Source organism: Miscanthus floridulus, chromosome 1 (genome assembly GCF_019320115.1).
Source record: "Miscanthus floridulus cultivar M001 chromosome 1, ASM1932011v1, whole genome shotgun sequence".
Classification (NCBI taxonomy): domain Eukaryota; kingdom Viridiplantae; phylum Streptophyta; class Magnoliopsida; order Poales; family Poaceae; genus Miscanthus; species Miscanthus floridulus.
Genome location: NC_089580.1, coordinates 148097302 through 148110933, shown reverse-complemented (window position 1 = coordinate 148110933; position 13632 = coordinate 148097302). Strand labels below are relative to the sequence as shown.

General features: G+C 46.4%; 1 pseudogene; it reads right to left on the bottom strand.

Annotated features, from left to right (window-relative positions):
* Positions 1-11420: 11420 nt before the first annotated feature.
* Positions 11421-12465, bottom strand: LOC136465047 (uncharacterized; annotated as a pseudogene).
* Between the last annotated feature and the right edge of the window lie 1167 nt (positions 12466-13632).

Sequence of the window (13632 nt, the reverse complement as noted above, 5' to 3'; positions counted from 1 at the left end):
TTTTTCTTTTCCCTTTTTTTTCTTTTTTCTTCTTTCTTATTTATTTTTTCCTTCCTCCTTTCCCCCTTTTTCCTACACACGCACGCATCGTCTTCCTCGTCCTCCCAGGCTCGCAGCACGGCGTCGGCGGGGCGGAGCTGGCCCTCACCCGCACGGCGGCGGCGGGGCCGCTGCTCGCTCGTGCCCTCACCCGCACGCCAGCAGCCGAAGGTCACCCGCGGCGGCAGCAGGCCGGATCTCGGCTGCGCGCTTGCCCGCGCGACGGCAGCCGGCTGGATCTCCCCCGCGCGCTCGTCGGTCGGAGCTCCCCCGCGCGACGGCAGCCGGCTGGATCTCCCCCACGCGCTCACCGGCCGGAGCTCCCCCGCGCGCTCTCCTCCGCATCCGGCATGGCTCCCCCGCGCGCTCGCCGGCCGGAGCTCCCCCGCGCGCTCGCCGCTCGTCCCACCTGGGACGGACCCCGTCCGTGAAATTTTGGGGGACGGGGTCGCCCCGCATCTCACGCGAATATTCGCGTCGGGGACGTCCTCGTTCCACTCCGCCTCACAACCAAACAACGCTGATCTCGGATCCATCCCATCCCGTCCCACATCGTCCTCCCAACCAAACACACGGCAAGTCTCTAACAATGGTGGGGAAATTAAAGGGCGCTGCCTCTTTTTTTTGCAAGGGATCAAGAACACGAAGCGAACGGACATGCAGTTTGTGACGTTTCTCTCTAGAACTCGAATTCGACATCGGAAGCTTGGGGAAGGAGTCGAGAACTGTTGATGCGGAATGGATCAAGGATTTAGCGCCAACAGTCAACTCGCGTATGGGGAGCAGACAAGTTGCTTTTTTGTAATCATGCTAGCACTCCCTTTTCCTGCAAGCTACTTAATGCTATAAACGTCACGCGTTTTGAAAATTTGTGGAGGATAAATCAAGGACCCGGAAAGCCTCGTTTTGGCCTGTTTGGCAGGACCGCAGCTTGTCTGAGAATGACTCCGGCTTTGACTTCTCTGAAAGAGCAGCTCATCTAGAGGAGCTGAAGCCGTTTTGAAAAACGTTTAACAAAACGGTTTATTCGTACTAGATGACATGAACCCACAACAAAAAGCCACGCGAAGCTCATTTTTAAGGTTTCGCCTGCACAGACAAAAAAAATAGCTCTGGCTCTTTGACTGACTCTTCATGCAAAACCCTTTCTAAAATAGACGTTTAACACAGCTTCTACAAGAGCCGGAGCGGAAGCTCGTACCGCAGCCTGCCAAAGAGGCTCTTTATATCCCCTTCGTTTCCAGAAAGCGAGACGCGAATTTGAATGCTGCTGTGCAGCGGAACAACAAACAGGCGACTACGTCCGCACAATGACAGAAAATAAACTGACATGTCCTTGTCCACCATCCAGGCCATGCGCGGGGATAAGGCTGTGTTTAGTTCGCGAATTTTGGGAATTCGACTACTGTAGCACTTTTGTTTTTATTTAGTAATTAGTGTTCAATCATGGACTAATTAGGTTCAAAACGTTCGTCTCGCGATCTCCAACTAAACTATACAATTAATTTTTTTCGTCTATATTTAATGTTCCATACATGTATGATGGCTATTGTAGTATTTTTTAGAAAACTTTTCACAGCAAATGTTCCACGAGCACGGGCCACCGGCCACCGGATGGTCTACGTCCGCCAGCGCATCGGCGTTGGCGTGCAAGCAAATAGCAAAGCGGCATATGCCACGGCCACGATCGGATTGGTCCACTGGAGACGCTGGAAATTTAAGGAACGCTGCTTCCGGCGCTGCGCTGCATCTGCACGTTTGGGTTCGTCGCACCGGGTATGGACGGACGCGGACCTGTCCTCTCCTTATCCACAGCGGACGTGGAGCCTGATTTCTTGACGCTGCACTGCACGGCCGCACCTGCACACTGACGTGCGCCTCCGCCCGCCACAGTCGTTGGCGCACACGGGCCGCTTCCGGCTTTTCTGGGGCCGACGGTCGAGCAGAGCCCAAGCGCCAACCGTGGCCTGATCCAGTCAGTGGTCCGCCTGCAGGTGACAACGCGACAGAGACCGCGCCGGGCGCTCCAAGCCGTTGCTACAAGAATACAAGGCCCACCGTCTCATTAGCTGCGGAACGGCCCGGAATGCTCCTCGATTGGCTTCGGTGGATGCAACGCCAGATCAAGAAGCGAGGTACTAGTGCTAGTACCCTACTAGTAGCACGTACGTACGTACTGGTAACTTGTGGGCGTGGCCCCTTTTTTTTTCCCTCTGGCTTCACCAGTACTAGTATCGCTTGCACCATCTTCGACTTTGTTGCAATTTGTAGTGGCGGAGGAAGAAACTTTAAATCAAGCTATGGAGGGCCTCCATTCCCATGGATGAAAGAGAGATCCTCCACCATGGCCACATGCGGGAGGACAGTGGTAGACAGACAAGTGGACGCTTGACATTGGTAACTTCTTCGGCCTCGTTTGCGTGTTCTTAAATCCGGATTGATCCGCTTCTTTTTTCATCCGTAACAGTGTTTTTCTCTCACAAATTCCTCCAGATTCCTCCAGAATTCCTCCGAACGAACGGGGCCTTCACGATGAACTGCGATCAAAGGGAGACGATTGTCCACCAAGGAAGGTTCCTCGTCAAGGTCCGTCATGGGCTATAGGGATCTTGCATTGATCAGAGCACAAAAAATAGAAAAGAGAGTAAATGCTAAAAAAATGTAAACGATGGTTCGCATTTAGGGCCTGTTTGGTTTCAAATAAGTCACCTACTTATAAGTTAAAAAGTGAAATAAGTGACTGATTTTGTCAAACACCACCAACTTATAAGTCACCTCTGCTTATAAGAAATAAGCTGGTTCACCCCTGCTTAAAACTTATAAGCCACCATTTTCCGCGTGGGGCCCACACCTTTCACTTAACAGGCATGAGCTTATAAGTCATCTACAACCAAACAGGCATGACTTATAAGTCACTGCTTTTCAGTCACCTGACTTATGGAAACCAAACAGGGCCTTAAAACTCGTGATCGTTTGCTGATTAGCACGTTGCAGGGCCACACGAGAGCGGCTCCTGCAGGCACCGTTGTAGCCCTGTGAGCGAGGCTGGCATGACCGCATGGTAGGGAGGAAGGGGCGGGGGATGAGGCCGAAGGAGCTGTCCAAAACATGGCGACATGGATTTTTTAACACTTTTTTGTAAACTAATTTTAAATCTAACACTGTTTGTTTTTCTCTCTCTCCAAAACCAACACTTTTGGCCGCACCTATTGCCATGACGCGGCAAAACGCATGTCCCGCTCCATGCATGGTGGCGCAGTGGGAGGATGACGTGGCGTCGTCGTGGCAGGCTCTGCCGCGCCACCCATCTTGGCGCGGTTGTGACGCGCCATCGCTGGTGGCACGGCAAGGCCCAATTAAAAGCCCGCGCGACACCCCACTGCGCTCACCCTCGCCCTCGAACGCCGCCGCCGCCTACGCACCCGCCCACCTAGTGTCGCCTCGCCTCGCCTGCGCCCCCACCCGCCCAGCCCCTGCCTGTGCCCCCGCCAGACCAGCCCCTGCCAGCGCTGCCGCCTACCAGCCCAGCGCCTCCTCGCCTGCGCCAGCCGCCGCCGCCTCGCCTGCCAGCGCCGCCTCCTCTCCTTTGGCTCATATCAAGGTAGCTCTCTCTCGATTTCTTGTTATTATGAATGTTATTTTAGTTAGGGTCAGTGATTTAGGATAGTTAAGGTTAGTGATTTAGTATAGTTAGGTTAGTGAATTTGTTTATTTAGGTAGGTAGTTTTTAGGGTTTAGGTTGTGTGTTGTAGTATAGTTAAGGTTTGGTTAGGTAGTTAGGGTTTAGGTTACTGTTAGTTAGGCCTTTGGGTTTAGGGATTGATTATGTATTTATTATTTAGTTAGTTTATAGTAGTAAAGGTTGTCAGTGTAGATACTAGTTTTCAAGTGTCGGTACTTAGTAGTGCGTGATACGGCGATTTGGAATGGTTTGATGAACCTCCTAGCTTCAATGACGTTTGTGTCCGTTTGAATACATAGAAGTTGCTTATTTTCCTAGTGAAGTTGTTTAATATGTCTGTTAATGTTACTTTAAATATATACATGTGCTTTCATATTGTGTTCCTATTGCATAACAAGTAGTTCAAATTTTGCAATGCTACATAATGTTAATTTGAATATTGTTAATTTGAATACTCTAACCTTTTGTTTATCAATTTGCAACAGGGTGGCCCCTCCCACGCAGCACCCGTTGTACCCCCTTCTTGAGGTGGAGTACGATGAGCCGCACCGAGCACACATCTTGAGTGACACCGACGCAGAGGTGGTCTTGCCTCCCTTGAGGCCCCGCACGCATACCAGGGCACACCAATGGGACGAGCATTACACGCCGTACATACGGCATGCCGGCTTCCTGGAGCTTGTCCGTGTTGTCAACTACGGTCTTCCGTCCCTTGACCCAGCACTACTTACTATAGCTGTAGACAGGTGCGAGCGCCTTCGTTGTATGTAAACATTCTTATAACAAATTTGAGGCAACTAACAGTCGTTCTATTTTTATAACAGGTGGAGGCCTGAGACCCACACGTTTCACCTTCCTTGCGGCGAGATGACCTTGACCATGCAGGATGTGAAGGCTATCTTTGGCCTTCGATTGGGGGGACTTTCAGTGACAGATGTAGTTGACAACGATCACTGGAGGGAGCTGGCGGCTCAGTTCACTGGCTTTCTTCCACCGGACGACGATATTTCCAAGAAAAATAAGTGAGCAATTCAAGCCTATTTAATACTTGCATTGCTTTCCTGCAGCCATCGGGTCTCATTTTCTTTAGTGAATTTTAGGAAAAGTTCTGGTGTTTTGTCGTCGTGGATCACAGAGCGCTTTGATTATTTGGACCCACAGGATGATGAGGTTTAGATCGACAGATTTGCTAGAGTGTGGCTCTGGCACTTCCTTGGTGCTTTCCTCTTCCCAGAGCCTCGAGCAACACCATCAGCTGGATCTTTCTTGACATACTACGCCAGCCGTGGGAGAACATAGTGGCGTACAGCTGGGGCAGCGCAGTCCTGGCATGGACGTATCGACAACTATCCGTTGCCTGCTGTCGCACCTCAGGGTATGCGAACCTTAGGGGGTGCTCCTACCTACTCTAGGTTTGGTGTTAGGAACGATGGCTCATTGGAAGGCCCCTTGCTACTGGTTTACCGTTAAGTACTTCGGTTCACTATATTCTTCACGGCAGTTACATATGATGAAAATATTAATGGCTAATTCATTATCGTGTTCAATGCAGCAATAGAACGGGCAGGATACACTCCCTACAACTTTGTATATCTAGATGCAAGCAGAGTTAGTTAGAGGGAATGCGAGGCGCAAGTACAGGGAGTACACAGACGGTCTCGACGTCCTGACACAGCACCAGGTTACGCTCTCTTTACTATCATACATGTGTCTTGTTTCATGTACACTATATCACAATCTAACTGAATTACAAAATGTTCAGGTGCATTGGTGTCCTTGGGATGCTTCAGAGCTCAAGTACTATATGAGTCCTATCACTAGGGATGAGTCACACGAGTATCGCTGCAACGTCCCTCTTATTTTCTTCCACGTGGTCGAGATTCACTTGCCCATCAGGGTTTGCAGGCAGTTTGGAAGAATGACAGGCTGCCCACCACCGCTTTACTCCACCAACCAAGAATTGCACGGGTGCGTTATTGATTAATAACAAAGCTACAATTCAGAGATGTGTATGATACAACTAACAATCGTTTTGTTGCAGGTATGACCATAGGAAGAGGTACAAAACCAAGGATTGGCGCGTGACACATAACGCGTACATCCAGTTGTGGCAGAATAGAGACTAACAGCCGATCGATGCGGGTCCCCCACACGACCAGCACACCATCGACGAGTACCTACGGTGGCTTCACAGGTCTATGAGGACACATATCAAGCCCCCGTACACTAAGGAGGCGATTGACGAGGACGACGAGGAAGATATGATCGAAGATGTGTACGACATTGCCACTAGGGACGACACACAGCTATAGAGAGCCCCACTTTAAAGATACGTGGTAAGATACTCGAATGGTACAATTTGTTATCCATTTGGTATTAAGTATGTGTACTAAAATTGTCCAACCGCGTTTCTGTACCCAGTCGACACAATTGTCAAGGTTGTCCAACGAAGCAGCGTTTCGGCTTCACGAGTCTAGAGGGAAGGGGCCAGGCGTTCTCGAGGCTTTTATGGAGGTAAACATAAACTTTTCTGTTCCAAAAATGTTTCTTTAGTGTATATGTGTTTGGGAAATGCACTAACTTTAACGTCTATTTATGTAGAAGGTGAAGCGGAGCTGCAGGAAGCTAGCTCAGAAGCTGAGCTGCATGGACACTCCTTGGGTGGAACCGGCAGTCCCGGCGCGGTCGGGTGGCACGTCTTCTGGCACTTTGAGGACACCAGCCGGCTCTTCTCAGCCGGTGACAGGTGCCACTTCCGCAGTGCGTACACCACCACATCATAGCGCTGGGAAGGACCCTGCAAACGAGGACGATGACGACGAACCCCTGGACTTCCGCAGACAGCACCACCAGTGGGACGATTGGCCGCAGGACGAGATCGACATATCTCAGCTAGGTGGTACCCCACTTGGTACCCAAGGATCCTCACATGTAGTAACAAAGGTAGTCTATTTAAATACGTAGGCTCCATGAACTAACGATAATAAAGATTATAAGTAATCGTGCATATCATATACTTGTAGGGTATGAGCCGTACGCACCGGCAACGCGACCACATCGACGTTGGCTACACTCCCAATGTGTTGCCTACAAATCCGAAGAGACAGAGGCGTCCGAGGGATCCTTACACTCCTGGGACTTCGTTAGTTATGTCGAACTTATGTCAAACAAATATTGTCGTCCGAAACTTGCAGACTCATGAACCAATGAAAATATTATGTGGCAACTTGTCAACTTGCGCATGGACTCCATTTATTTGCTTCATATTCATTTTAATGCGTCGTGGCAGCACTTGTAGTTGTTTACAACACCGACAGCATGCCGAGGAGGAAGGGAGGCGGCCGGGGAATGGAAGGGAAGGGAAGGGAGGGAGGCGGCAACGGAGGGCCGGGCGTCGATAGCACTTGGGAGTGGCAGGAGGGCGTGGCGCGGTGAGCTGGCAGGTGGACACGACGCCGGCGCCGGTCTGGTTCTTCGCTGCGCTCCTCTTCTTCCTCACGCGTCCGCGCTCGTCCGAGCAACGTCGACCTTGTCCCATCCAAACCAAACACTACCTAGAGAAGAAATTGCTAGCAGTCACCCCTAGGATACACCAAAGGACAAGGAGACCTTACAGTGATTTTTGCGAAGAGGAAGATGACATTGTGCCCGTTCAGCCGTTCCTCTTCGGGGAGAGATGGAAAGAATGGGAGACACAGAGGGTACGATGGGTGCGCTTCCAAAATTTATCATGTTAAAAATTTGACAAGCTATAATTTTAATTGCTACTAAAACTTGTCAAACTAAATTCATTAGACTAGATTAGACTTACCAAATCTCTCACGCCTAAATTTTTTTGAAAGTCTTCTCTAATTTCATCTTTATTATTCAAATTATTTTGGTAACAACTTAATAAAAGTTAAAAAATAGTCTTCTCCAAGCGGCGGGCAGGCGCGGTGGGTAGGGGCGTGGGCGCGGCGGGCGCGGCAGGCAGGCGGGACTGGGCCACGGGCCTTTTAGCCGGCTCTGCCGCGCTAAGGTCGGTGGCGCACGTCATCCTTCCGCCGCACCACCATGTATGGCGCGGCACAGATGTTTCGCCGCGACATGGCAATAGGCGTGACCAAAAGTGTTAGTTTTAGAGAGAGAGAATAGTGTTAGATTTAAAATTAGTTTACAAAAAATATTAAAAAAATCGTGACATGAAAAACGCGTGTCCTGCCGCGTGCCGACGACCTTGCCAAGTCGTCAACCAGGGGCGGGCCCGAAATGAGAGCTGGCAAGGTGTGAAAGCTCCGAGCAAAGCAAACTGATGAGGCCGCATGGTGCGGCCCCCATGCTCTGAGGTGGGTTGTGTCCTCGTGCCGGTAATATAATACTGGCGCTGTTTCATCCATCTGGTCTTTAGCAGCTGTTTTTTTTTAAACACTATTTTTCATATGGTGCGTTCACTCTTGTGGCCGGTACGGGGCAGCTGTTTCTTTCAGGAAAAAACTTTATTTTCCATACAGTGCGTTCACTCTTGTGTTGTGGCCCGTATATATGGCAAAAATTTAGAAATGTCATTTAGAGCAGTCCCAAAAATCTCTTTATATCTTTCATAATATTAGAAAAAGAGTTTTTTAATAAAAAAAGGCCTCAAACAATTTCTTCAATTATATCCAAATATTGACATCCTGTATTACGCATTTCTCGCTAGTCAAACACCCACTTTTAACCCAGGCATTAATCAGTCTGTTCGCCTGCTCGTATACGATCGTGGATTATAAGCTGGAACAATATTTTTCTCTCACACCAAACCAGCTAACAGTAAATAATCAACGATCGTTTACGACGAAACGAACAGGCTGAATTTCTTTAGCCAGTTCACCTACCCCGTGGCCTCATAACATGCTACAAACTCGGCATACATCATGGACGATACAGTGACGGTTTGCTGGGAGCTTTTCCACGATATAGCTCCCCCTACGAAAGTAAATACATAATCTGATGTGGATTTTCTATCATCTACATCTCTCGTAAAATCTGAATCTGAATACCCTTTTATATGTAGAGAATCAGATCTTTTGTACGGTAGCATGAGACCTTTTGTGCCTTGCAAATAACGCAAAGCTTTCTTTACCATTCTCCAGTGTTCTATTTCTGGATTACTTTGATATCTGCCAAGTATCACGGTAACAAAAGCTAAGTCAGAGCGTGTACATACTTGAGCATACTGCAAGCTTCCCACAGCTGAAGCATATGAAACCGCTTTCATTCGATCGATCTTATATTGGTTTCTAGGACATTGGAATTCCCCAAAACTATCGTCCTTAACTATAGGAGCAGGTGAAGACTTACACGCATGCATACTGTATTTCTTTAGAACCTTTTCTAAGTATGCCATTTGCGATAATCCTAAAAACCCCTTTCTTCTATCTCGGTGAATCTCTATTCCTAAAACAAACGAAGCTTCACCGAGATCTTTCATATCAAAATTTGAGGACAAGAACTTCTTCGTCTCTAGTAGTAGATTAACATCACTACTAGCGAGTAAGATGTCATCCACATACAGGATTAGGAAAATGAATTTTCCATTCTTGAACTTTGTATAAATGCAATTGTCCTCTACATTCTCTTTAAACCCAAACTTCCTTATCGTTCCATCAAACTTTAAAAACCACTGTCTAGAGGCTTGTTTTAATCCGTAAATGGATTTCTTCAGGCGGCTTCCCATACGTTCTTTCCCTTTTATGACAAAATCTTTTGGTTGTGCCATATAAATATTTTCATCTAAATCCCGTTAAGGAACGCCGTCTTTACATCCATCTAATGTAATTATAAATCGTAATATGCCATTAACGCCATTATGATTCTAAAAGAATCCTTACAAGAGATTGAAGAAAATATCTCATTGTAATCTATTCCTTCTCCTTGCGTGAAACCTTTCACCACAAGTCACGCTTTAAACCTTTCCATATTTCCTTTGGAGTCATATTTAGCTTTGTAGACCCATTTACAGCCTCATGTCTTGGCTTCTTTAGGAATTTTCTCTAAGTCTCAAACATCGTTGGTACTCATTGATTTTCTTTCATCTTTCATGGCTTCAAGCCACTTCGACGAGTGAGCGCTTCTCATGACTTCTTCAAATGAGATGGGATCACCCTCCATTTGAAATTCTTCACATTCATATACTTCGTAGTCATCAGGAATGGCTGGTTTTCTTGCTGTTTGAGACCTTCTGGGGGCCTCATTAGTTGGCGCTTGTTCCATATAGGGTTGTTGTTGCTCTTCCTCATATGCGACAATGGGCTCCTGGAGGACATGTTCCTCATGTTCATTTGTTGTCGCCACAGGAGAACTAACAATAGGTGATGTCACTATAGTGTCTTGCACTATTGGTGCAGCTGCAACAGGTAGTGAGAAAAATGGCCCCTGGACCATCGGAGTGGGCACGTATACCTGCTTCTCCTCAAGGTTAATTTCTCACGCTACCATGCTTCCCTGACCATATCATCCTTCAAGAACACAGCGTGTCTTGTGTTTCTACAAACTTCGTATGTCTGTCAGGACAGTAGAAACAATAATCTTTTGACTTATCTAGATAGCCAATAAAATGGCAACTGACTGTCTTGGAGTCTAGCTTCCCAATGTTTGGGTTAAATACTTTGGCCTCAACTGGACAGCTCCACACACATAAATGGTTAAGTGAGAGTTCCCTTCCTGACCACAACTCATATGGAGTTTTGGCACCGACTTGCTTTGTACTCGATTGAGAATATGAATGGCGGTTTTAATGCCTCTATCCATAAACTTATCGATAAAGTGGAGTAACTTATCATACTTCTCACCATATCCATTAAGGTACGGTTGCGTCTATCAGCTACTCCATTCTGCTGAGGCTCGCCTGGTGTAGAGTACTGGGCGACTATGTTATTTTCCTATAAGAACTTTGCAAAAGGTCTATGAACTTGGCCATATGGGGTATGTCGACCGTAGTACTCCCCCCACGATCGGATCTTATACTACCTTAATTTTTAAATTGTGCTAATTTTCTATTTTAGCCTTAAATATCTTAAATTTATCCAATGCTTCTGATCTTTTCTTAATTGGATAAATATAGTCATAACGAGAATAATCATCTGTGAATATTATGAATGAATTATAACCATCCACACTTTTCATAGGAAAAGGACCCCATATATCTGTGTGAATTATTTCCAAAATTACTACGCTTCGTTTGACGTCTTTCTTTATTTTCTTAACATACTTTCCTTTAATGCAATCAATGCATTGTTCTAAATATGAAAATTCTAATGGCGGAAGAATTGATTTCTTAATCAATCGTTCTATCCTCCCCCTCGAAATATGGCCTAAACGATAGTGCCATAATTTCGATGATATATCATGAATTCTCTTTCGCTTATTACTTACATTCATAGATGAGGAGGTAATCTCATTCTCAGTGCTCACAACATTCACATTCTCAGAAAGCGATAACAAATAAAGCTTGTCTTGTCGGAAGGCAAGACCAATACACTTATTATTAAACATAATCTTACATTGGCCATTACCAAAATGGCAATCATATCCATCATCGTCTAAATGTGAGACACTTATTAAGTTTCTATGCAAAGAGGGTACATAAAAGACATCTGTAAGCTTAAGTACAAAGCCATCATTTAATTCTAATGGGAGTTCTCTAATGGCTTCTACTTTAGCTTTGACCCCATTTGCCACCTTAATGTGTCTTTCTCCTCTTTGCAGGGTCCTCCTCGTATGGAATCTCTGTAATAAATTTGCAACATGAATAGTTGCACCTAAATCAATCCACCAAATAGATTTTGCATAACTTAAATACAAGGACTCATCTACAAATGTAATAATGTCCTCACATTTTCTCATCAGGTGCTTCAGGAAGTCTGGACAATCCTTGTAGTAGTGTCCAGTCTTGTGGCACCATCTGCAGGTGTCCTTGTCTACTTGAACATAGTTGGATTTCTGATGGTGATCTTTCTGTGGGCCCTTTCTTGTTGCTTAGAGGGGGAGCTATTGTCCCACTAAGGTTTTCCTTGTGGTTTAGCATTCTTGTTGTTAAAGTTCTTCTTTTTATTTTCCTTCACATGGTTGACAGAGTCACCATGTGAGCTCTTAAGCCTCTCCTCTTCTTGCACACACATGACAATGAGCTTCTCATTGTCCCACTTGTCTGGCTGTAAGTTGTAATTAACAACAAAGGTCTCATACTCTTTGGGCAAAGATGCAAAAATCAAATGAATTAGGAACTCATCCTTGAGCCCCAAGTCCATTGGCTTGAGTTTAGATGTCATGTTGCTCATCTTCAATATGTGCTCTCTAATCCCTCCACCAGAGTATTTTTCATTGACTAACTTCTTAATAAGAGTGCTTGCATATGCCTTTGAAGAGCCAATAAACTGACTTTCCACCTTCTTAAGATACTCAGTGGCGGTGGTATATTCTAGGATTGATCCCCTTATTGGATCATCAATGGAGCTGTTAATCACCATCAAACACTTGCGGTTTGAACTATCCCACTTCGCACGATCAAGATCGTACTTCATTCTCACTTCTACATGGTCACGCTGCCGAGTAGCGAAAGCTACATCAGTCTCATTTTCTACCCTCATCGGGTCCTTAGGCTCAGTGGGACACGGAGAGATAAGTGCTAGATCGTTGTTAGAGAGCGCAAGTGCCATCTCAAGCTTCTCTCGCCATGTGTTATAGTTGCTCCCATTGAGAGGCAGAATGGACAAGATAAACATCATTGGGTTGTATCATGAAAACAACATCAGATTAAGTGAGAAACATTTGATATAATAATTGCATGCCTTAATTTAACGTTGGTCAAAATTAAAATATACAATATGCTTCTACATTAACTCTATATCACCGTTGGGTAGAAATAGAATTAATGCATAAAACTCATAAATAAAAATTATAATATTGCTATCATCAACTTTGGTCAGAAAATAGCAATATCATAAATACAACATTCTTCTACATTAATTCTACATCACCGTTGGGCTGAAATAGAACTAATGCATAAACTTATAATATTGTTATCGTCAACATTGGTCAGAAAAATAACAATATCATAATTTACAGAAAATTATTACTACTCTTCAAAATTAAATTCTCCCATTGGTTCGAATTTAATTAGAAGATAATGAGCATCATCTTTGCAGCGGAAACATGGAAATAATCATGAAATAATAATATTCAGAAGCATTTACTAGTACTTAACTACTCTCTGAACAAATTCTTCCGTTGGTTCAAATTTGAGCAGAGATTAAACATCAAAACTTAATACAATTCAATAAAACTACTTCTGAAAATTAATAAAACTTAAAACAGTTCTTTGCCACTCATTCGGCCCGGCTCGGAAAAAATGGCCCGTGGCCCAGAACGCAGTAGCAGTGCGCAGCCCACTGAAACGCCGTGGCCCAGCATACGAAAATAGCCCGTGGCCCAGGCCGCAACCTAGGCCTGGGCCGAGAATCTGTCCTCCCGCTTGGCCCAAAAGTTGGCCCGGTCGCCGTCAGCCGTCCATCTGGATCGAATGGCTGGCCGGCGATCTCGGGGAATCAAAACGGCCCCCCACCGGCCGCTCCCCCAAAACCCTAGAGCATTCTTTCTCCCCCTTCTCCTCTCTCAGCGCGCAGCCGAGGCAGTGACCACCCGCGGCGACCAGAGGAAGGAGGACGGCGGCGCCGCCGCAGGCTCCCTCGCCGACGCGCACGTTCGCCCGAGGGTGAGCGCGCCGTCGTCGAGTGGTCTTGTGGCGGTGCCCTTGGCCGGGCTCGAAGGTGCGGCAACTCAGCTTTCTTCCCGCGCGCCGACGAGGCGGCGGCGGGTCCCTCTGCCCGCACAACGGCGGTGTTGACGGTGGTGAAGAAACTAGGTAGGTTCCTCTTTGTCTCCGTTCGTTCCCC